At 42.3% G+C, this 21749-nt stretch overlaps 1 protein-coding gene and 1 long non-coding RNA gene across 4 annotated transcripts in view; one reads left to right on the top strand and one right to left on the bottom strand.

Moving 5' to 3' along the window:
- The window catches only part of RAI2 (retinoic acid induced 2), a 57630-nt gene extending 56157 nt beyond the window's left edge, over positions 1–1473 (bottom strand). Inside the window, exon 1 of one of the 3 annotated variants that reach the window (XM_053306655.1) lies at positions 439–1473. The gene's annotated coding sequence lies outside the window, so the exon portion shown is untranslated. Of the gene's footprint in view, positions 1–22; positions 270–438 lie in introns of those variants that run through there. The other 2 variants (XM_053306658.1, XM_053306657.1) reach the window with 2 other exon arrangements.
- Positions 215–21231, top strand: LOC128349758 (uncharacterized). The gene is made up of 2 exons (XR_008318975.1): positions 215–578; positions 19505–21231. It is a non-coding gene; the product is annotated as an uncharacterized LOC128349758 (long non-coding RNA).
- The last annotated feature ends 518 nt before the right edge of the window (positions 21232–21749 follow it).

The following is a 21749-nucleotide window of genomic DNA, read 5'->3' on the forward strand; positions in this document are numbered from 1 at the left end:
TCCCCGCACTTTCTGGACCAACCTCTATGGCGATACAGGGGGAAATCCCACTTTTGCGTTCCGATCTCTTTCCCTCCGCCGCATTAAAAGGGTTCATATTAAGCATCCTCAGAAAGAGGAGGAGAGAGCCACCTTCATCCCCATAGCTGGCATGCTCAGTGCTCCTTGGGATCAGTCAACCTGTCAGCCGGCTGCAGCACACGCCTCATCCCCGCCCTAAAAGGCTTTCCGGGTCCAGCGAAATCTCCCACCAAAGATCCAGCAGGCAAACCTGCGCTTCTCAACCCTCCCCCCACCGTTAACCTTCAGCTCTCGAACCCTCCTCCCTTCCACACGCTGGGCGAAGCGGGGAGGAGGCGGCGGCGGCTGCGTATCTCCCAGCGCTCTCCTCTGCTGATTGAGAGGTCCCCCATCTGCTTCCGATCTGCGAGCTTTTACCTCGGTCTCCTCGGCTTGCGTTGCGTCCATGAACCGGACAGGATCGGGGGCGGGGGTCGCCTTCCTTTCCTCCCTCTTCGTCCTGGCCACAGCAGCGACTCAAGGGAGGCGGGGGTCGCCCTCTCCTGCGTCCTTGTAGCGTAAGTATCTGTCAGGCTGTGCTGCTGCTCCTGCCTCCGCCCGACTGGCAAGGAGGATCCGGCTGTACGTTCCGCTATAACGCCCCCTTCCCTTCTGCCGCTGTCTAGCGTCTGGGTATCCCTGGCATGTATGCATGCATGTATGTGTATGTGTTGCGTGCGTGTATGTCTCTTTCCCTCACACTCGCTTGCTCCGGGGAGGGATGGAGGGGAGGGGCAGGAGGAAGCCGAGCTGCGCCCGCCTCCAGGGCGCGCGGAGCAGCGGGGAGGGTCACAGCTCCCGCCCCTTTCCAAATTGCTGCTGGGTGGCCACGGCGCATGCCCGCCACCAAGAGGCGAGGCGAATGCAGTGCGCCTCGGCGAAACCAAAGCTGGCACGCGCCACGGCAATCTGCTGCACAGCGGCGCAACTGTACTGCCGCGCGCGCAGGGACCAGGCAGCCGCCGCTGCTGCGGTGACTCGGGGGAGAAAGAACTAAAGGGGGGGGGGCGATTGCGCCTGCCTGGTTTCCTGAGTACAGCTGATCTCCCGGGGAGAGACTGCGAAGAAGCCCTGGCGAGGGGGGCAAAGGAGCCGAGCCGACCCGAAGACGGGGACATAGCCGCCGGGCCAACTGGGGAGAGGAGAGATGGCTGGAGAGCGCAAGCCAGCAAGAGTCCGTGCTCAGGGCTACAGCCCAGAGGGCGCATATGTGGGGCGCGGGGCAAGTCCGTTGAAGTCTGCGGCACTAAGTAAACGTGACGTGCCGTACGATCGGGACGCACGGTTGTTTGAATTCGCATCCTCTCTGGCCTGGCTGGCAGCTCTCGCCCTTAATCCCCGATCGTGAGCTGTGAGCAGGCCGTGGGAAAGAAAGGGCACGTTGCGCATGTGTGTCTGTGGCTGTCATCTCTCTCTTCTTGTCTGACGTGTGGCGAGCCTGTTTCTGGAGCTAAGGGGCTCCTGCTGCTGCCGCCAAAAGCACTGGGCGGGGAGCGGAGAAATGGAGCATGCAGCAAGCGCGAGGGAAACTTCCGGTAAATGCCGCCGCTCATAGAGGTCACGAACTTGCTGATTTTAAAATAGCTACCGCAAAGTGCTACCACACCACGCATGTCCAGTCCTCTCAAGAGGCACCTTCCTTGGCACTCCTTCGAGTCACTTCATGGGAAAGCTGGCACAGGCAGGTTTTCTGCTTGTGGGGAGACTGTCAAGCTTCAGGGAATGAAGTAAGAGGGGCTGCATCCTAGTCTGCCTGTTTGTTTATGTGCACCGCCCCAAACTCACATCTCTGGGCAGTTTACAACAGACATAAAACAAATTAAAATAGAAATTAAAACAGTTTACAACTGCAGTTTTCACAAAATGATATAGGGCTGAGAGAACTACATTTGCCTATCCTTTTTGGAACAGATAAGATACCCCTCTGCCTTAGGATATGACCCCTAGTACCTGCAGTACCTGTGTCTGTTTTGTAGACATTGCTGTTCAATGCTGCTTATCAAGAAAAACAATATCAAAGGAGTGGGTGGTGCAATTGGACCTTGAAAGATGTGAAGCAGGATGCCCTTGCAGGTATGATTATATATCTATATTAAATAAGTTAACTATGCAACTTATTTAACAATTAGTTACAATGAATTGTTACATAAGATGTAAATAATTGCCAGAAGGATGGGCTGTGTTCAGTTTTCTCCACATTAGCTTTGAGGGTCACTGCTCCATAGAATACCCTAAATGCTGCTCATGAAGAAAAGAAACCTAATACACACTTGGAATATGCCAGAAATAATAAAATCTAGTTATGGCCTAAGGGACCATGACCTTAATTTAAAATCAATCAAAAAGCCTTCTGTTGAGAGCGGCTGGTTGCCCCATTCACATGTCTGATGCTGATGTTCTCACAAACCTGCCATGGTCAATTTCATTAAAAAGTTGGGCTGGATGACTGGTGTGTCACTTTACTGCATGTCTCTTGAGGAAAAAGAGATATCCTGGCCTTGAGCATATAATGGAGGCAGAGAGCTGAATTATTACTGTTATGTAGTTGTTCATGGGCTCCATAGGTGTTCACCATCACATTTATCTCATGTCTGTCTGGGGTATTTATTATTATACCCAGGAATTCTTAAATTGAATTTTAATAACCCTAAATTCAACTTTCACAAAACACAGTTTGTGTAATTGAAATTAATTATGAAAATTGGGAAACACTGCATTCATACATTTATTCTTCCCATGAAGTATGAAAAGTACTTACATATGGAATTAGCTGCAGGTCTTTGAAACTTCTGAAGTGCTAACTGCATCTTTTCCTGACTGCCACTTTAGAATTGTTTCAAAAAGAAATGTGCCTATTCTACATGTTCATGTCCCTCACACATGCATATGTATTTTGAATTTGGGTATTGTTGTGAGTAAAGATATTTTTCTTAGGGCATTCTCTTCCCTTTTAAGATTTCCTGTGTGAGTTTACCAACTAGATGAGCAATATGGAAACCATTTTAAAGTACATCAACCTTCATAGTTCAGTGGTAGAGCAGCTGTTCTTCATGCAAATGGTCCCAGGTTCAATCCCTGGCATCTCCAGGTAGGGTTGGGAAAGATTCCTGCCTGAAACCTTGGAGAGCCATTACCAGTCAGTGTAGACAGTACTGGGCTAGATGGACCAGTGGTATGACCTGATATAAGACAGCTACCTGTGTTCCTATAATCCTTAAAAAACCACACACAGAGAGATTAAAATCCTGCCAATCAGCTGTTTGGCTGGGAAGGGTAAGAAGGGTGAATTTCATCTCTTAAACATAAACATGATGGAAGTAATGGACTCTCTCCACATGTAGCCCAGATGTTTGGTTGCAGGGAGTGGAGATGGTAATTGCATTCTCCATCTGGCTAGGGGTATGTCTGTGGCAGTTTTCCCTTACATATATAGTGGCCCATGCTGGATCTGACAGACTTTTGTACAGGTTATAAAAGCAAACTGTGCAGCAAATCAAAAGACAAAAGATACACCACTTGCCCTCATAACTCTCCAAACCTGTAAGTACTTACTGGGCAGGGAGTGAGAGATAGGTTACAGATAGTTTGTCTTGCTCCCAGGAGTGAGGAACCTCAGTGTTGGCTTGAGATTGAAAATGGCTTTCGGCCCGGTTTCCTTTGAAGTCCTAGAAATGGTGTGGGTGCTGCTGGAATAGCTGCTATGGTGCTGACAATTGCCCTATGGCAACGGATGTATGTTAGGTGACACAACAGTCATGCAAAATGGTCACACTGTTTGGCTGGTGTCGACTGTATGCTGCTTGCATACTTCCTGGAAAATCTTGGAAACATTGGTTACTCCAGAAGTCACACAACATTCAATATACCAAAGTTCAGTGAAAAAATCTGAAAAATCTAGCACAAAATTGCATGAAGCTATTGATTGATTGACTGATTGCTTAAGTGCTGTCAAGTCGGTATCGACTCTTAACGACCACATAAATAGATTCTCTCCAGGATGATCTGTCTTCAACTTGGCCTTCAAGGTCTCTCAGTGGTGCATTCATTGCTGCCCTAATTGAGTCCATCCACCTTGCTGCTGGTCACCCTCTTCTTCTCTTTCCTTCAACTTTTCCCAGCATTATGGACTTAAGGGAGCTGGGTCTTCCGCATAATATGTCCAAAGTATGATCGTTTGAGCCTGGTCATTTGTGCCTCTAGTGAAAATTCTGGATTGATTTGTTCTATGATCCATTTCTTACTTTTCCTGGCTGTCCATAGTATCCTCAAAAGTCTTCTCCAGCACCAAAGTTCAAAAGTGTCAATGCTATTTCTATCTTGCTGCTTCAAAGTCCAGCTTTCGCACCCATAGAGTCTCACAGGAAAAACCATTGTCCAAACGATTCTAATCTTAGTAGGTATAGAGACGTCACGGCATCTAAATATCCTTTCCAAGGGCTTCATTGTAACCCTACCAAGTGCTATTAAGATCTGTAATTATATACAGAAATATTCAGAAGTATGTTCCACTTCCTTATAGGCTAGTCCAAAAATCATTTGTGCCAGCACACTTTGCTTTTAAATTGGTTTAATCCCAATGGCTTCAAATCCAGCTGTTCTGATTTAACTGCTTTGCACAATAACCTTGATTTCTGGGAAGCTGACTACTTCTATGATCCCACATCCTACCAGATTGTTTTTAAGTAGAAAGAAGGCATAGCCTAGATCAGGGGCCTGCAACCTCCCCCCTCCTTTTTTTTTGGTCTTTTACCAAAATATTTCAAGAGCTGCCACGTATGCAAACACAATTAATCAATATTTATTGTGATTGATGTAAGAAAAGAGAAAAATGTAGAGAATCAAATGCAGCTCACAATAAATTCTTTCCATTCTATATTACCAAAAAGGTTTATAACTATATGCGTGATGTTGTTGTTTGTTACTTCCAACACCTTTCAGTGTGACTTCTGTTCTTGGGTGTCTTTAGAGAGTTTTTCAGCATTGGTGAATACGGTGTGCTTTTCAATTTCAGGCAGTATTCAAGTGTCACATCTTGACTTTTTATTCTCGATAAGTCATAGTAACAAAGTACAACATGTATATACAGATAACATGTGACTTAAGAGTGGCAGGTTTTAGACTCCTGACCTAGAAAAACTGAATTTGTTGCAGAAACAACATACATAACTAAAATGGCAAAGGTGAAATTGATACAGTACTCCAACTGCATAGTTGCAAAAAAAAAAAAAAAAGTAGGAAAGATTATCCAATAAACTTGATAATGAGAGGTAACTACTATCAGATCATAGGTCTGTGACAGTGCATATTCAGAAAATTTGAGCCTATCTGAATTTGACAATATCCAATTCAGACTCTATGGGTTCTGACAATGTTCGATATTGGATTAGATTTGGAATTTGAATTCGAATTCCAACTTCAATTTGGATTTCCCCTCATAGGGAAAAATTTTAAATCACCAAAAATATCCGGTTGATTTTAGAGGCAAATGTAAACTTGCCACACATGTGGAGAAGGATGTCAGAGTCCCCTGTAGTGAATCTTAAGAGAATTGGTCAATCCAATTATTATAGATGATTTTTTTTAAAAAGGGCTGGGGGGAAATGGGCATTCTGTTACTCCTTTTCATGAAGGCAAGGGGTAGATTCCTCCACATGCTTGAGGAATGATGGTCCAAGGAGGGTCTTAAGTTTCAGAAGTTTTTTGTAAAGTTCTGGCTTGAAACAAGCCAGATTTCACAATGTTTAGCCATTTTAAACAAACATTTCAAAAATTCACCAAAAATCAGAGGTTTGACTAATTACCTTCAAATTCACTACAAGGAGCCCTAACCCCCTTTCCCACATGTCTCACAAATTTTAAGGCTCTAGGGCCAACTGATTATCTTTAGTGATGTATTTATTTATTTCCCTTTTCATCTCTATGGGGGAAGTCCTATTCAATTTTGCTAATTCTGAAATTCTGAATTTTCTGAAATTAATCTTGATATTTAAGAATTAATTCCAACTTTACTGATCCAATTTTTAATAACAGATTTGGATTTTACCAGTTTTTAGCAATTTGGGGCAATTTCGGATAAAATCTGGATTTTTAAATGCACAAGGCTATCAAATCACCTAATGGCACAGTGGGGAAGTAAGCGGGGAAGTGCCTAGTGAGCAAGAGGTTGCTGGTTCGAATCCCCGCTGGTACGTTTCCCAGACTGTGGGAAACATCTCTATCGGGCAGCAGTGATATAGGGTGATGTTGAAAGGCATCATCTCATACTGTGTGGGAGATTGCAATGGTAAACCCCTCCTGTATTCTACCGAAGACAACCACAGGGCCCTGTGGTCGCCACGCCAGGAGTTGACACTGACTCGAAGGCACAACTTTACTTTATCAGATCACTCCATTGCTCCTTCCTTGTCCCACCTCCATTTCTTTGTTTATGGTGCTACCACTGAATCCTGCTGAAATATTGCTTGCAGAATCATTGCACTTACCCAGGATTCTGAGCTTACACAATTTGGGCCAAAGCCAGGTCACATTTATAGGTCATTCATGACAGGATGAAATTGTTATAAATTCCTGTTGTATAACTTACAAATTTATTTAATGCAAATACCTCAATTCGGGTACAGAACATTTGCAGCAGCAGACTGCAAACAGACCTATCTGCTAACTGGGCAAAGAGGCACCTTTTACCGTGGTGATAATCTTTATTTAGCAGGGGGAGAGTAAATGGCCCTATCCACCCCCAGGACAGTACTTCCAGTGACTGTTGCTGGTGTCTATCTTATGTTTCTTTTTAGAATGTGAGCCCTTTGGGGACAGGGTTCCATCTTATTTGTTTGTTATTTCTCTATGTAAACCGCCCTGAGCCATTTTTGGAAGGGCGGTATAGAAATTGAATTATTATTATTATTTATTTATTTATTTATTTATTATTATTTCTTGTTTACACAGTCAGACAGGTGTTATTGACTGGTTTGTTTTATCCAGACATCGAGTCCTTCCCAAGGACCTGGGATGCCAGAATTTTATTGTCAATGGTTATAGATATCGTCACAGAATATAGGCTGTTCCCAGTAAAGCTGCTTTTTGTAATTGGCTGATGGTGATTTCTGTGGCCCCTATGGTGTTGAGGTGCTCTTCAAGGTCTTTTGGAACTGCACCCAGGGCGCCAATTACCACTGGGATTATTTTGGTCTTCTTCTGCCACAGCCTTGTCCCAGTGTATCATCCCTGCTACCTTGTCATGCCTTTGTTTGTAGTCAGTCTGTGCGATCTTCTTATAACAGCTGATCAGGTGGTCCACTGTTTCATCTGCTTCTTTACAAAGGCGGCGCTTGCTGTTTGTGGTGGATTTTTCGACTTTTGCTCTTATTGCATTTGTTCTTAGTGCCTGTTCTTGCGCAGCCAGTATTAAACCCTCTGTTTCTTTCTTCAAGTTGCCATTCTTAAGCCATTGCCAGGTCTTGGTGATGTCTGATTTTCCACTTATATTATGTAAATATTGACCATGCTGTGGCTTATTTTTCCATTTTTCTGCTTGGTTCTTGACTTGTTCTTTCTCGTAGGCCTGTTTTGTTTCATTGGTGTTGAATAGTTTCGCGTTCTTGACCATTTGAAGTGCATCTTCTTCACTGTCCCTTATATATTCTTCAAGGCCTCTTTTCTCCACCTCTACTGTTTGATGGACTTGCAGCATTCCTCTTCCACCTGAGCTGCAAGGGAGGTATAGCCTATCTACATCACTGCGGGGGTGCAGAGCATGATTGATGGTCATGATTTTCCTGGTCTTATGATCTAGCGTCTCTAGCTCTGCCTGGGTCCAGTCTATTGTTCCTGCAGTGTATCTAATAACAGGTATAGCCCAGGTGTTTATGGCTTGTATGATGTTCCTGCCATTGAGTTTGGACTTGAGGATTTTTCTTACTCTCCTGATGTATTCACTTCCAATTTTTCTTTTAACTTCAGTGTGTGCGATGTTATCAGCCTGGAGAATGCCCAAGTATTTGTAAGGTTCTTTCTCTTCCAGGTTCTTGATCTTGCTTCCATTGGGCAGTTCTGTTCCTTCTGTTTTTGTTATTTTCCCTCTGTTCATTATTAATGCAGCACACTTCTCTAGTCCAAACTCCATTGCTATATCACTACTGAATATACGGACAGTGTTTAGCAGTGATTCGATTTCTGACTGGGACTTTCCATACAACTTCAGATCGTCCATGTACAGCAGATGGTTGATTTGACTTGATGTTTTAGATGTTTGGTATCCGAGGCTTGTTTTGTTTAGTATTTGTGAAAGTGGGGTCATGGTGATTACAAACAATAGAGGGGATAGTGAGTCCCCTTGGAAAATGCCTCTTCTAATGCTAACCTGTCCAAGTGCCTCGCCATTGATTGTTAACTGTGTACTCCACATGCTCATTGCTTTTTTAATAAATATCTGAATGTTTTTGCTGACACCAGTTGTTTCTAAACATTTTAGTATCCATGTGTGAGGCAATGAATCAAAGGCTTTCTTGTAGTCAATCCATGCAACACTTAGATTTGTTTTTCTTCTCTTGCAGTTTTCTAAAATCATTTTGTCAATCAGCAGCTGGTCTTTTGTGCCTCTGGTGTTCGGGCCATTTCCTTTCTGTTCAACTGGAAGCTGTTTGTTAGTTAATAAGTGTTGCATCACTTCATCTGGTATTATTCTAGTTAATAATTTGAACATGGTTGGCAGGCAGGTTATCGGTCTATAATTACTTGGAACTGCACCTTTTGCTGGGTCTTTCATGATGAGATGAGTTTTCCCAGTTGTTAGCCATTGTTCAATATCACCGCCTTTCATAATGTGATTGAACTGTTTTGATAGTTGTTTATGAAGGCTTGTTAGGTGTTTAAGCCAGAAGCCATGCAGTTCATTGTCGCCTGGGGCAGTCCAATTTTTAATTTTCTTTGCTCTTTCACTTATTAATTCTGGTGTTATTATTAGATCTTGCATTTGTTGGTTACATTTTTTGACCTCTTTCATCCAGCCTGCTTTTTTATTATAATCTATTGGATTGTCCCATAATTTCCGCCAGAATTGCACTGTTTCTTCTTTATTTGGTGTTTCTACGTTTCTTGCAGTTTCTCCTTCTATGCTTTGGTAGAAATGTCTCTGATTCGACTGGAATTGGAGATTCTGCCTGTGTTGTGTAATTCTGGCTTCATATCTGCTAATCTTCTTTGACACTGCTGTTATTTGCTGCTTTATTATTTCCAGGACTTCTCTAATTTTCCTTGAATCTAGGTGGTATTTTTGGATCAGATACTGTTTGGTGTTTTTATTCTTCAGCTTCTTGTCTCTCATATTTTTCAATTTACTAGCATCTGATCTAAGCCTGGAGATTTTATTTTCTAATCAAATCTTCCATTTAGGTGATGTACTGCTTTCTTTTTTTACAGGTCCACTGATCTTATATCCGAGCTTTTATGTTGTTATTGTTGCTGCACTGTACATTAGTTGGTTTGTTTCTTGCAAATTATTGGTTGTTATTTCTGCAAGTGCAGCATTGACATCTTTTAATGCCTGAGCGAGTTGTTTTTTGGCAACTGTTTTTAGCGCGGGAAGTCGAACCCTGGTGGTTGTTTGGTTCATGTGCTCAGTTATTTTTTGCTTTAGCTCTTGTTGATTTTCTGTTAAATGGCATTTGGGTTTTTGAGGTGAAGGCAAGGGGGAGGTTGCCTGGTTTTGATTTTGAAACAGTTCAGCAACGGTGGTATTCTCTATTTCCAACACCTCCTCCACCTGCGCCTGAGCAACTGCTTCAGTTGGTGGTAATTCTTCTTCCATATCTTGAGGCTGTGTTGCTCTTTGCAGTTCTTCCATCTCAACTCCTGTGAATACTTTATTTCTTATTATGAATCTTCTCTGGTCTGCTAGCCTTTGTTCTGTTATTTCTGTATCTGGATGCTTCTCTTTCCAAATTTGGTACATTCTTTTTAAATAACCTCTTCTAGTTGGACTAGACTTGTAATAGCAGATCATTATTTCCTTGTTGGCATTTTTTGTATATATTTTTTCGGTTAAGCGACGTTTCTTCCAGTAGCTTTGCTGTCTCCAGCCCTGGTTGCTCAACTGAAAATCCCGAGTCCTGTAGCCCACTTGCCACCAGATGTCCAGGGACTATAGCACCTGGCGCGGTCCTTGTTGACCCGGGCGACGACCGATCCGGTATAGATTTATTAAAGTTACGTCTCACCATATTGTTGATGGGAGAGACACTCTTTGTCTGGCTCCTCTGGTGAGACCTGTCCAGTATGGTTGGACCTCTGGCATAGCTCTCACCTTCCTCAGAGCACACAAGCCCCACAACCACGTCAAGGTAGTGCCTCACTGGGGGTTAATAATAATAATAATAATAATAATAATAATAATAATAATAATTATTATTATTATTATTATTATTATTATTAATCTTGTCCCAGTGAGGAAGAGGAAGTCTGTTTACCATTTTTAGATGGGTGCCAAAATCTGGGATAGTCTACATTTCAAATGGCAAATAGGAGCTTGAAGTGAAAACTATGTAACACTGTGTAACAGAATTCTATTTCCTGACAATGTTGGTAATCTTGCCCCAAACTTAACTATGTATAACTAAGGCAATCATCTCTGTGGATAATTGGAATTATCCCAGTACTTATTTGAGAGGCTCTGTCTTTTCCCACATATGGGGAATGTGTATTCTGGCAAAAATGCTGCTGAAAGCAGTAGTTTGTTGAAGTGATAAAGATCTTCACGAAGGCAAACAGAACAGCCTACTATACCTTTGAAGATGCAGATTCATCTGAAACTGACAGCTCAGGAGCCACTTCTGCAGTCTGCTTGCTCAATGGGGCTTAAGAAAATATCTAGTGTTATCTGGGACTTTTACACACAGCAGGCTTTACTGAACGTTTACTGGGAGGATTTACTGTGAACTCGAAGTTGTCCCCACAAAATGATGCAAAAAGTGTGCGTGTGTGTGTGGGGGTGTTTACCCCAGATATAAGTCAGGCTACACTCGTAACACGCAGTGGAAAACCCGAATTGTGTGTGAACTGCTCCCCGATAATTCACAGGGACTTAGGGGTGAATCTGGCCAATATGTGAACACACCCTCACACCCCTCCATGAGAGCCAGCATGGTGTAGTGGTTAGAGTGCTGGACTAGGACCGGGGAGACCCAAGTTCAAATCCCCATTCAGCCATGAAAACTAGCTGGGTGACCCTGGGCCAGTCACTTCTCTCTCAGCCTAACCTACTTCACAAGGTTGTTGTGAAAGAGAAACTCATGTAGTACACTGCTCTGAGCTCCTTGGAGGAAGAGTGGGATATAAATGTAATAATAATAATAATAATTCTGGAGGAGATGCGAGTTAAAGGGCTTTACACTTCCTAGCCCTCACTAGCATGCTTCTGAGGTTGGGCTATGTCTCCCCATGGCGTTTTTCATACAGGACCTTTAGCTCGCATCTCCTCCAGAATGGAGGGTGTTTATTCACATATCTGCCAGATTTACCCTGAAGTCCCTGCAAGCTATTGGGGAGCACTCCACACACGATTCAGGGTCTTTATTGCACATTAGAGTGTAGCCCAATTTATATCCAGGGTAAAAAATATCCACTTTTTGCGTCGGGTTTTTTGGGGGGGCGGGGGGGCAACTTCAAACTTGCAATGAAGCCTCTCAATAAGCTTGTGGTAAAGCCTGCTGTGTGAAAAATGCCCATGACTACTGCAGAAAACTTTACAGAGCTTTAAACATCAAAATGGAAGCAGCAGTAGCAGTACAGACACCTAAGAACAGCTATATAATCATTCTCAGTGCCCTCTTCAGTCACCAGTGCCTTCTTTTTGCTTTAATCATGATAATTTGATGGAAATGGAAAATGACCTGATAATTTGCAATGACGAGCCTGGGTGTTTTAGTGAAAATATAGTTTACATGTTAATAACTGCAAAGTTATGAAAATAGTTTTATAAACTATCTGGGCCATGTAGATGCTAATGTGCACTCATGAGGGGTTTTATATTATACTAGTATTTTTAAGCCCGTTAAAATAACGGGCGCTAGTTGGGGACGGTGGCGATGGCCAGGCGCCCAGAGCAGCAGCAGCAACCACGGCTCGCCCTGCTGAGCTGCTGCCTGCACCTCCCTCCCTGGGCTGGGCTTGAGGAGGAGCTGTAGCTGCTGCCAGGGGCGGGTGGGCGGAGGTCTTCTCCTCTGGGAGCTGCTGGTCCCCGCTTCTGCCTGCTGGCGCTCGGCAGGCTGCTGCCAGCGGCTCTTCCCGGGGGGACGACAACGCTGTCCTGGGAACCACCCGAGGGCCGGCTGCCGCCGAGCAGGAGGAGGAGGAGGCGGCTCCGCGCAAGCCCCCCCCACCGCCCGTCCGGCTTCTGCTGCTGCTCTCCTGGAGCCGCCCCCCCGCCAACATGGCTTTGCAGCCACCAGCCAGCCGGACCGCCCAAGGGACAGTCGCTGCCCCTGTTCTTTTCGGCAGGTGGGCCAGACCCGCCGCCGCCTCTCCTATCCCTGTGGCCAGGCTGGACCCGCCGCCGCCGCCACCTCTGCCCTCCCAGTGGCCGCGCTGCTGTCTTTTCTCCACGCCGCCGCTGCCTCGTATGTTCCAGCGGCAGGGCCGGTCCTGCTGCTGCCCTCCCCGTATTCCGTTCTCGGCCCGCCGCTCTCCTCATTATGGCTGCCTGGTGCCTGCAGCCGTATCTTCCTCGGACATTCTGGGCATGCGCTCCACGCATGCCCAGAACGGCCAAGGAAGACACAGGCGCAGAGACACGGGCGCACACACAGGCTCTTTATTATAGAGGATGTTCATAATGGCAAAGCTATGAATACAGTTTTAGATGCTAACATGCATTCATGAATTGTGCAGATGATCTGTAACACTTTAGACGTTGATGGTTCTTTGTGCAAACTGAGCACTCGTGGTTTGTATAAATTGTTCACACATAATGTAGCACTTTTGTTACACATTGTCATGTTTGAATAATAGACCAAGGGAAAAATACATTCTTAGAAAACACGGCGGGAAAAGGAAGCTATGTAAGCCTGAAACGAATCAGAAAGCTGGACAGCTCAGACTGATATGGAGTACAGAAGATAGATACAGCTGTCAAATAGCCATAGAGAAGTCAGCTGTAGTTTTTCTTTTTCTTTTTCTTTTTCTAAGCACATAGGTGTATCCATTAAAAGGCTTTGTCAAATACTCATAGCACAAAACACATATTTTTAGGAAGTTGCTCTGGGCGGAACTTGAGCAGCAGACTGTGTAGGCCAAGAAGCTTGCTTTGCCAATTAGGAATACAGTAAAAGAGCTCAGAGTTGGATTCTAGTTCAGGTATCAACCAGCCTGCCTGCAGCAATGGCAACTCTGCATGGCTGAGGCCATGTGCTCAGGTGGTCTTTTTGAATGGAGCTGCTATGTACTGAATCTGTTGATTGAAGTGAACAGTAAGAAATAAAAAGCAATTTAATTGTCACTTGAGAAAGCAGCTTTATTTGTCAGTGGAACTTGGCCATTTGGCAGTTGCTGTTGCAAAGGGGAATCACAGGCCTTTTTAAAAACTAGGAATACATGAAATATTGTACTTATGCCAATGAGATGTTTTCTAAGCAGTCTTACTTGGTCCCTCTTTAGGAATACGAATACAACAAATAATTATATCCCACTTTTCAACAAAAGTTTCCAAAGCAGTTTACAGAGAAGTAAGTAAGTAAAATAAAATAAAATAATATGGCTCCCTGTTCCCAAAGGACTCAGAATCTGACTGGAGAGATGCTGTGCTGGGGATGGATAGAGCCAGTTGCCCTCCTCCTGCTCAGTAAAGAGAAATGCTTTTTAAAAGGTGTCTCTTCGCTCAGTTAGCAGAATGCTTGAAACATTCTCAAGACCGCTCTAATGAAACAATTGCAGTTATTTGAATGTTCGTTTCTCAATTCTGATTTTTTCAGGGTTTTTTTTAATCTTGCAAATTGTTGGGAGAGATTTGAGGCACTATGCTAGTTTACTACTACTACTACTACTACTACTACTACTACTACTACTAAAACTTCAAACAATTATATACTACTTTTTAACAAAGGTTCTCAAAGCAGTTTGCATAGAAAAATAAATAATAAATAAATAAGATGGTCCTCTGTCCCAAAGGGCTCACAGTCTAAAAGAAACATAAGGTATACACCAGTAATAGTCATTACAGGGATGCTGTCCTGGGTTTGGTTAGGGTCAGTTGCTCTCCTCTGCTTGTATTTACAAGAGAATCACCCCTTTGAAAGGTTCCTCTTTGCTCAGTTAGCAGGGATTCTTCTAGATTATCTGGATATTATCTGGATATTTAATACAGCAGTGGGGACAATGATTTTAAATAAAGTGCTGAATCAATTCATTTTCTACTGTTAATTTTTTGTTAATTTTTAATTTTGTTAATTTTTAATTTTTCCAGGCAGTTTAGAACATTGTCTCTCATCACCTTTATCTGACTCAGTTCTTTAGCCTCTGCCCCTGAGAAGCTCGGTTTAGGCACAGGTACTGAGCATATGCTCAGTATGCTCTGCCATGAAGACAGGTACAAAGACTTGTTTAGCTTTTCTGCAATCTCCATATCCTCCTTAATAATCCCTTTCACTCTTTCATCATCTAACAGTCCAACCACCTTACTGGCAGGTTTCCTGCTTCTGATGTACTTAAAGATGTTTTTGTTATCCTCCTTGATGCTTCTAGCTAAATGTTCCTCAAATTCTCTTCTCGCCTCCCTTATTGGCTCCTTGCATTTCTTTTGCCAGAGTTTGTGTTCCTCTCTTCTTCATTTGGGCAGGCCTTCCAATTTTGGAAAAAAGTCTTCTTCCCCTTTATAACTTTACTTGTTAGCCATGCTGGCATCCTCCCAGATTTGGTGGAACCTTTCCTCCTTTTTGGTATGCATTTTAACTGGGCTTCCATTATTGTGGTTTTGTTTAAACTCCATGCATTCTGGAGTGAAGTAACTCTCCTGATTTCCCCTTTCAGTTTTCTTTACACCAAACACCTCATTTTAGAGAGGTTTCCTTTTCTGAAATTCAAAGTGTCTGTGTTAGATTTTCTTGGCGATTTTCTCCTTGCATGTATGCTGAAATTGATCAGACCATGGCCACTGTTCCCTAAATGTTCCACAACACTCACATTTCATACCAAGTCCTGTACACCACTCAGGATTAAGTCCAAGATTGCCTTCTCTCTGGTTGGTTCCATGACCAAATGTTCTAGGGCACAGTCATTCAGCATGTCTAGAAATGTAGCCTCTTTGTCCTTAGCTGACCGAATTTACCCAGTCTATGTGTGGGTAATTGAAGTCATCCATTATTACAGCTCTGTCTTTCTTTGGCACCTCACTGATTTCCTTCTGCAACTCCCTGTCACTGTCAGCATTTTGATCAGGAGGGCGATAGCACATCCCTAGTAGCACATTTCCTTTCAGGCCTTTTATTGTCACCCACTTCCTAGGTTTTCTAGCTTGTGAGATTCCAGCCCTTCTTTAATATACAATGCTAAAGGTAAAGTGTGCCATCAAGCCAATTTCGACTCCTGGTGCTCACAGAACCCTGTGGTTCTTTGGTGGAATACAGGAGGGCTTTACCATTGCCTCCTCCTGTGCAGTATGAGACAGTGCCTTTCAGCATCTTCCTATATAGTTGCTGCCTGATATAGTACCAGCAGGGATTCGAACCGGCAGCCTTCTGCTTGTTGGTCAAGCATTTCCCTGCTGTGCCACTTAAGGTTCTGCTCCACTCCCAATTCACCTCTCCCTGTCCTTTTTATAGAGTTTCCATCCAGGAATAACTGTGTCCCACACTTTCTCACTGTTCCACCATATTTCCATTATGCCCACTATATCTATATTTTCGTTAGCAAACAAACACTCCAGCTTGTCCATCTTGGTCTCAGAAGTTTCTGGCATTGGCATATCAGTAGCTATATGCTGAATCTCTTACCTGATATGTGCTATCTTTCTTTTGCCATTTGATCTCTCTGACCGTCTAGCACATCCTTCTGTCTACTTTTTATCTGATTCTGTTCTGTCCCCTTTAGGTTTATATGAAGGATTTACAGCCCAACACCTTAAGGGATGGCATTTGCCAAACCAGATACTGGCCAGCTCCTGTCAGCTATCCCCCAGGTGTCATTTTAAAAGCTGCTCTACAAACTTTTTGATTTTTTAAGTGCCAGCCATCTGGTTCTATCTTGGTTCAAGTGGAGCCTGTCCCTTTTGTACAGGCTCGTCTTGTACCCAAATGTATCCCAATACCTAACAAATCTAATCCCATCTTCCTGGCACCACCATCTCATCCATGCATTGAGACCCCTCAGCTCTGTCTGTCTCACTGGCCCTGAACATGGAAAAGGTAGCATTTCTGAGAATGCTACCTTGGAGGTCCTGTGGAACAGTAATTGCACGCACAACTTGTCAACAGCTTATGCTAGTGCAAGAACTAATCTCCCTATGAATATTCCTTTCTTTACACTACAACATCATTGTGCTATGTCCTTAAGCTAGCACAACAGCATTACACTAGTGCAACACTGGTCTAGAATGCAAGATCCCAATGTAGCATAATTTGCTTGTACAACTTTCTTGCAGAAACATAATATCTGGAAAATGGTTTTCTCTTATTGGCTTAATTTGATTTTTCACCCTATGGATACTGGAGGATGGTTTTATGACCCACTGAAAAAAGGATATCAATGCAATGTTAGCATCCTTGGGTTTTCCCCTGCCCCTGATTAGAACTTTGGGCCACAGCAAAGCCAAAATTGCCATAACCCAATGTATCTGGGACATGACAAACAGGGGGATGTTGCCCAAATAGGTCCTGGCCTGTTCCTAGGAGACCAAATCAGTAGCCATTTCCCCGCTGAATATTTACTTAGGATATCTAATGGGGATCATCGTAGGGCTCTTTCAGTGGCTAGACTTAACGCCCTTCATACGGCAGTATTGGAAGGACGTTTTGGGAAGGTGCCCTATGATCAAAGATTATTCCCCTGCCAGAACGGTGAAGTGGAGACTATGGAACATCTGATGCTGAAGTGCAGATTTTATACCGAATTAAGGGGAAAGCTTCTCTCCCCACTGCTAACTCATTACAATTCTAATTGCCCTTCTGGCAAGGACAAGGTTCTTTTCCTGGTTGCTGCTAAGTCAGAGTATGCTTACAGGAGGGTAGCAAAATTTTTATTCATAGCAAGCAAGATTTGGTTTAGAATGATTGAGGCACGAGATGCCGGGTTGTGTACTTCAGATTAACCAGTTCTATTTGAATGAAATTAGCTATGTATACGGTATCTGAAGGTATTAATGTTTTATGTATTTTATGTTTTATGTATTTTATCTATTCTGTGTATTTACTCCTGTTGTTTCTTTTTCCTTTGGTATTTATGCTGGCCTTGGGCCAAAATAAACCAATACATACATACATACATACATACATCAGGATGTCAGCCACTAAGAGTTTTGCAAATTTCTTAATGGGACGTGGATAGCACACAGTGTTGATTTCAGTGTCTAAACTGAAATCCTTTGCATACTATTTGGGGAATAAATTCTACTGAACCCAAATTTAGTTACTTATAAATAAACAAGCTATGAGCAGACTGTGTTTTTAAACTGCTGCTACTTTATATTTAGGAAAGTTATTTCTTAGCAATAATTTTTCTAATGTCATTATTATACTCAGTACATTACAAGATATGTTGGATAAATGGTTCAATGTGCAAATCTTACATTAAATTAATGAGAGTTCCACTTCATGGACTAGATTTGGATTAGTCCATCATTTTATTATTTTTGCCATATAAAATCCTTCAAAACCAGTGCTTAAAATCTCAGACTATGCTGGTACTAGTGAGCTGTTCTGTGACAGCTTCTACAATCAGCAGTCTCCAAATGAGTAATATTCATTGCACCTAGCAGCTAATGTCATGGTGATGGCACATGACATTATATTATGATGCAAATACAGAGTGATCCAAATAGCTCATAATTTATCAAACGTGTAATGTATGTAAAAACGATCCCAGTAGCACATGATATAAATAAATTTGTTATGACTGAAATGATATACAATTTAAATGTCACATCAATTCCTGAAAAATTGAGGCTAGAAGACTGCGACCTTTTGCATGGTGCCCCAATCATCCCTAGGCACATCATATCTTTATGAATTTATTACCCTCTTGCATTATAGTACATCACCCGAGAAACAGAATCAAGTGACCCATGAGTTAAATTTCTCTTTTTAATAATAATATTAAAAAATACAGCAATATCAATATTTTATTGCAAAGGCATTATGATGGCAATCCATGCACAACTTACTCTGAAATCCCATTCAAATCTGTGTGATTACTCCAGCAAATCAATTGGTGGCTTGCCACCTTTATAATTACAAATGCTGTTTGCTAACATGGTAGATAGATTCTAATCAAAGGAGACTATAGCAAAAGAAAGATAAGAAATAGGTCGAAAGCTAAATCTTCATTTATATACCAGTATGTTCCACATACACAGTACATGACAAAGAAGAAAAGCGCACAGCTATCAAATCACAAGAAGTTTCCAAAATGATGTGGGCATGATGGGGCAGGTTGTAGTGTGACATCATTCATAATGGCTGTATTCTCGGAATCACAGCAGTCCTGGTTAAAGAGTTAACTGGAATTGCTGAGCCCCACGGAGATGGTTGTGCGAATGCAGATTTTCAGAGCAATCCTGGTCAAATCACTGTTGTTAAACTACTGCTGCTGCTGCTGCTGCTACTGCTATGTACTACTATTCAGTCCTTACAGTAGGTATTTAGGGCAGGGCAAGCAGGGTGACTGCCCTGTACCCTGTTCTTTTAACTATCATTAAAATTAACTGGGGCCCTACACTGGCTGATTTGCCTCAGGCCTGGCACCCTGCAGGCTTTCTAAAAAACAGCCTTGCTACTACTATGCTTTCTAACCAAAGATTCCAAAGCGGTTTACACAGAAAAATAAACAAATAAGATGGTTAAATTGCATTTAACCATACTTAAAGCAGTTGAAGTTAAACTTAAAGTAAACTGCATTTAACTGTATTTTTTACTTTACAAGAACTAAAATAAATAGTGTGAATTAAGGAGGTTATGCATTGTTCCGTTTTATTAACTAGAACCTTCTTAAGCATGAGAGGCAATTTCCTGCTGACTTTTCCTGAGTCATTTACTACCACTGTGATATCAAAGAAATCTAAGAGACAACTGGAGGGTATTTTTAGACTGGCTCCCAGTCAATATAGCTGAAATTTACAGGTTAGGCTTACAATGTTTAGCTGTTTCCTTTCATATAATCTCTTCTTTAATGTGGCCTTTTTAAGTAATCATTGTACATCACAAACAAGATAACAATATATGTTCTTTCCATCATTTATTCCAATCAGAAGCGACATTGTTAAATGAAGAGAAAGAGAAAACCCATCAACAACTGAGGACTCAAATCCTTTGGAGACAAAAGACTGGAAAAGCCAGAGGAAACAACCCTGCTTTTGTTTGTTTTGCTGGTGTGTTAAATCTGTTGTAAATGGAGCATAAAGCTTGTCATATTACCTTAAAATGAACAGGTTTCATTTTAAAAAAAGAGAAGAAAAGAAACAGCTTTGAAGTACACTAGCCCTGTGCTGCCTTTAACAGCATAACAAGAATAAGCAAATTCATTAAAAATATTAACATCAGATACATCTAAATCATTTATTAAATCCACAGCCTGATCCTAGCCACAGTTGTTGTCATGCAGCCACCATGGATACCTGATCTGTGCCCTCATTGGAAAAACTGGTGCATGGATCATCATCATCATGATGATGATGATCATCATGATGACCATCAATCATGCTTTGCACCCCCGCAATGATGTCGATAGGCTATACCTCCCTCGCAGCTCAGGTGGAAGAGGAATGCTGCAAGTCCATCAAACAGTAGAGGAGGAGAAAAGAGGCCTTGAAGAATATATCAAGGACAGTGAAGAAGATGCACTTCAAATGGTCAATAATGAGAAACTATTCAACACCAATGAAAGAAAGCAGGCTTACAAGAAAGAACAAGTCAAGAACCAAGCAGAAAAATAAGCCACTGCATGGTCAATATTTGCACAATATAAGTGGAAAATCAGACATCACCAAGGCCTCCAGTGAGGCCAATTAGGCTCTATGGAAGATAAATTAATTTTACTTCCAGTAAAAGTGTATTTGAGAGTTATTTATCTTGTAATATAGACATGTGTCTTAACTTTAAAGTGAGCCTTCAAAGAACTTGTAAATTTAAGAAGAGGGAGTTGACTGGAAAAGGGATTAGTTTTCAAAGAGGAACATTTTTGGTAAAAGAAAAAGACTTGCGCCACTCACAGGCTTTCCATAAGGATAGACTGAAATAAGCTCTAAATAAATGTGTGGATTTCTGTTCTGTGGCAGCTGCTGAACTACACAGTGGAGAATTCAAGTCTAAGCAGAGAACTCAGTTTGAGACCTATGGAAGAGACTGAGACATGAAGCTGCCTCGCTGATCCCTGAGACTACCTTTGTGTCCATAGCCTTTGAGAGGGGATGGCAGAGTGGCTCTCTAGGGGCAAACCCAGATAGAAGAAGGTCTATGGAGGGCAGTTTGCCAAGGTTCCCCTAAAACCTGCTGTTTCCACAAGAGATACCTACTTGCTGCAGCAGGGGAGGAAAGGATAAACAATGGAACTGAAGAAGGACTGAGGCAGCAGTAGCCATGGCTACCTATTCATAATTTTTATGGACAGTTCATATTTGGGGATTCTGTCTACAAGAAACAGAAGGCTCTATTATCAATTAATATTTCCTGCAAAATTACCTAAATAGGCTTCAATTAGTAGACTTAACTACTACTACTACTACTACTACTACTACTACTACTTCTTCTTCTTCTTCTTCTTCTTCTTCTTCTTCTTCTTCTTCTTCTTCTTCTTCTTCTGTGTTTGAGTGGGGAAAGAGCTTCTGGAGAAAGCCAAAATAAATACTAAGTATGGTAGCTTTTTTTAAAAAGGGACTAACAAGTAGTTTGTTTTGTGAAACAAAATGGATTGTGATATGATTTTGTTTGTCATTGTCCCCCCTGAATTTAGCATGGGATAATAAAGGACTAAAATGACCATTCAGTATTAGTGACCTGTTTTTAACCTTGTACTTATTAAAATATATCAATGTTTCATTAATATACTTTTTCATTAATTTAATATAAACTACATCAAAGCTTCATTAATATACTTGGTCACAATTTATTTGATGCATACCAATTCTTGACTTCCCAATGTAGTAAATGACTAGATTTTCCATAATTTGCACCCTCAGAAGGCACCATTACTGCATTGCCTTTCAACATCAAACTAAATAGGTGTTCTCTGGAACCAGGGTTCCCAACCTTGTGTCTTCATACGTTGTCAGACAACAACTCCCATCATCCCCAGCCACAATGGCCATGATGGGAGTTGTTGTTCAACAACATCTGGGGACCCAAGTTTGGGAACCCTTGCTCTAGATATGACTTGGCAACCCTGAAAGAGAAACATGAAAATCTTAACAGAGAAGCAGTAGGCTTCTAAATACCAATTGCAGGAAAGCAACAGCAGGAGTAGGAGTTCATCTCCTGTTTGTGGGCTTCCCAGAGGCA

Source organism: Hemicordylus capensis, chromosome 3 (genome assembly GCF_027244095.1).
Source record: "Hemicordylus capensis ecotype Gifberg chromosome 3, rHemCap1.1.pri, whole genome shotgun sequence".
In the NCBI taxonomy this organism is placed as follows: domain Eukaryota; kingdom Metazoa; phylum Chordata; class Lepidosauria; order Squamata; family Cordylidae; genus Hemicordylus; species Hemicordylus capensis.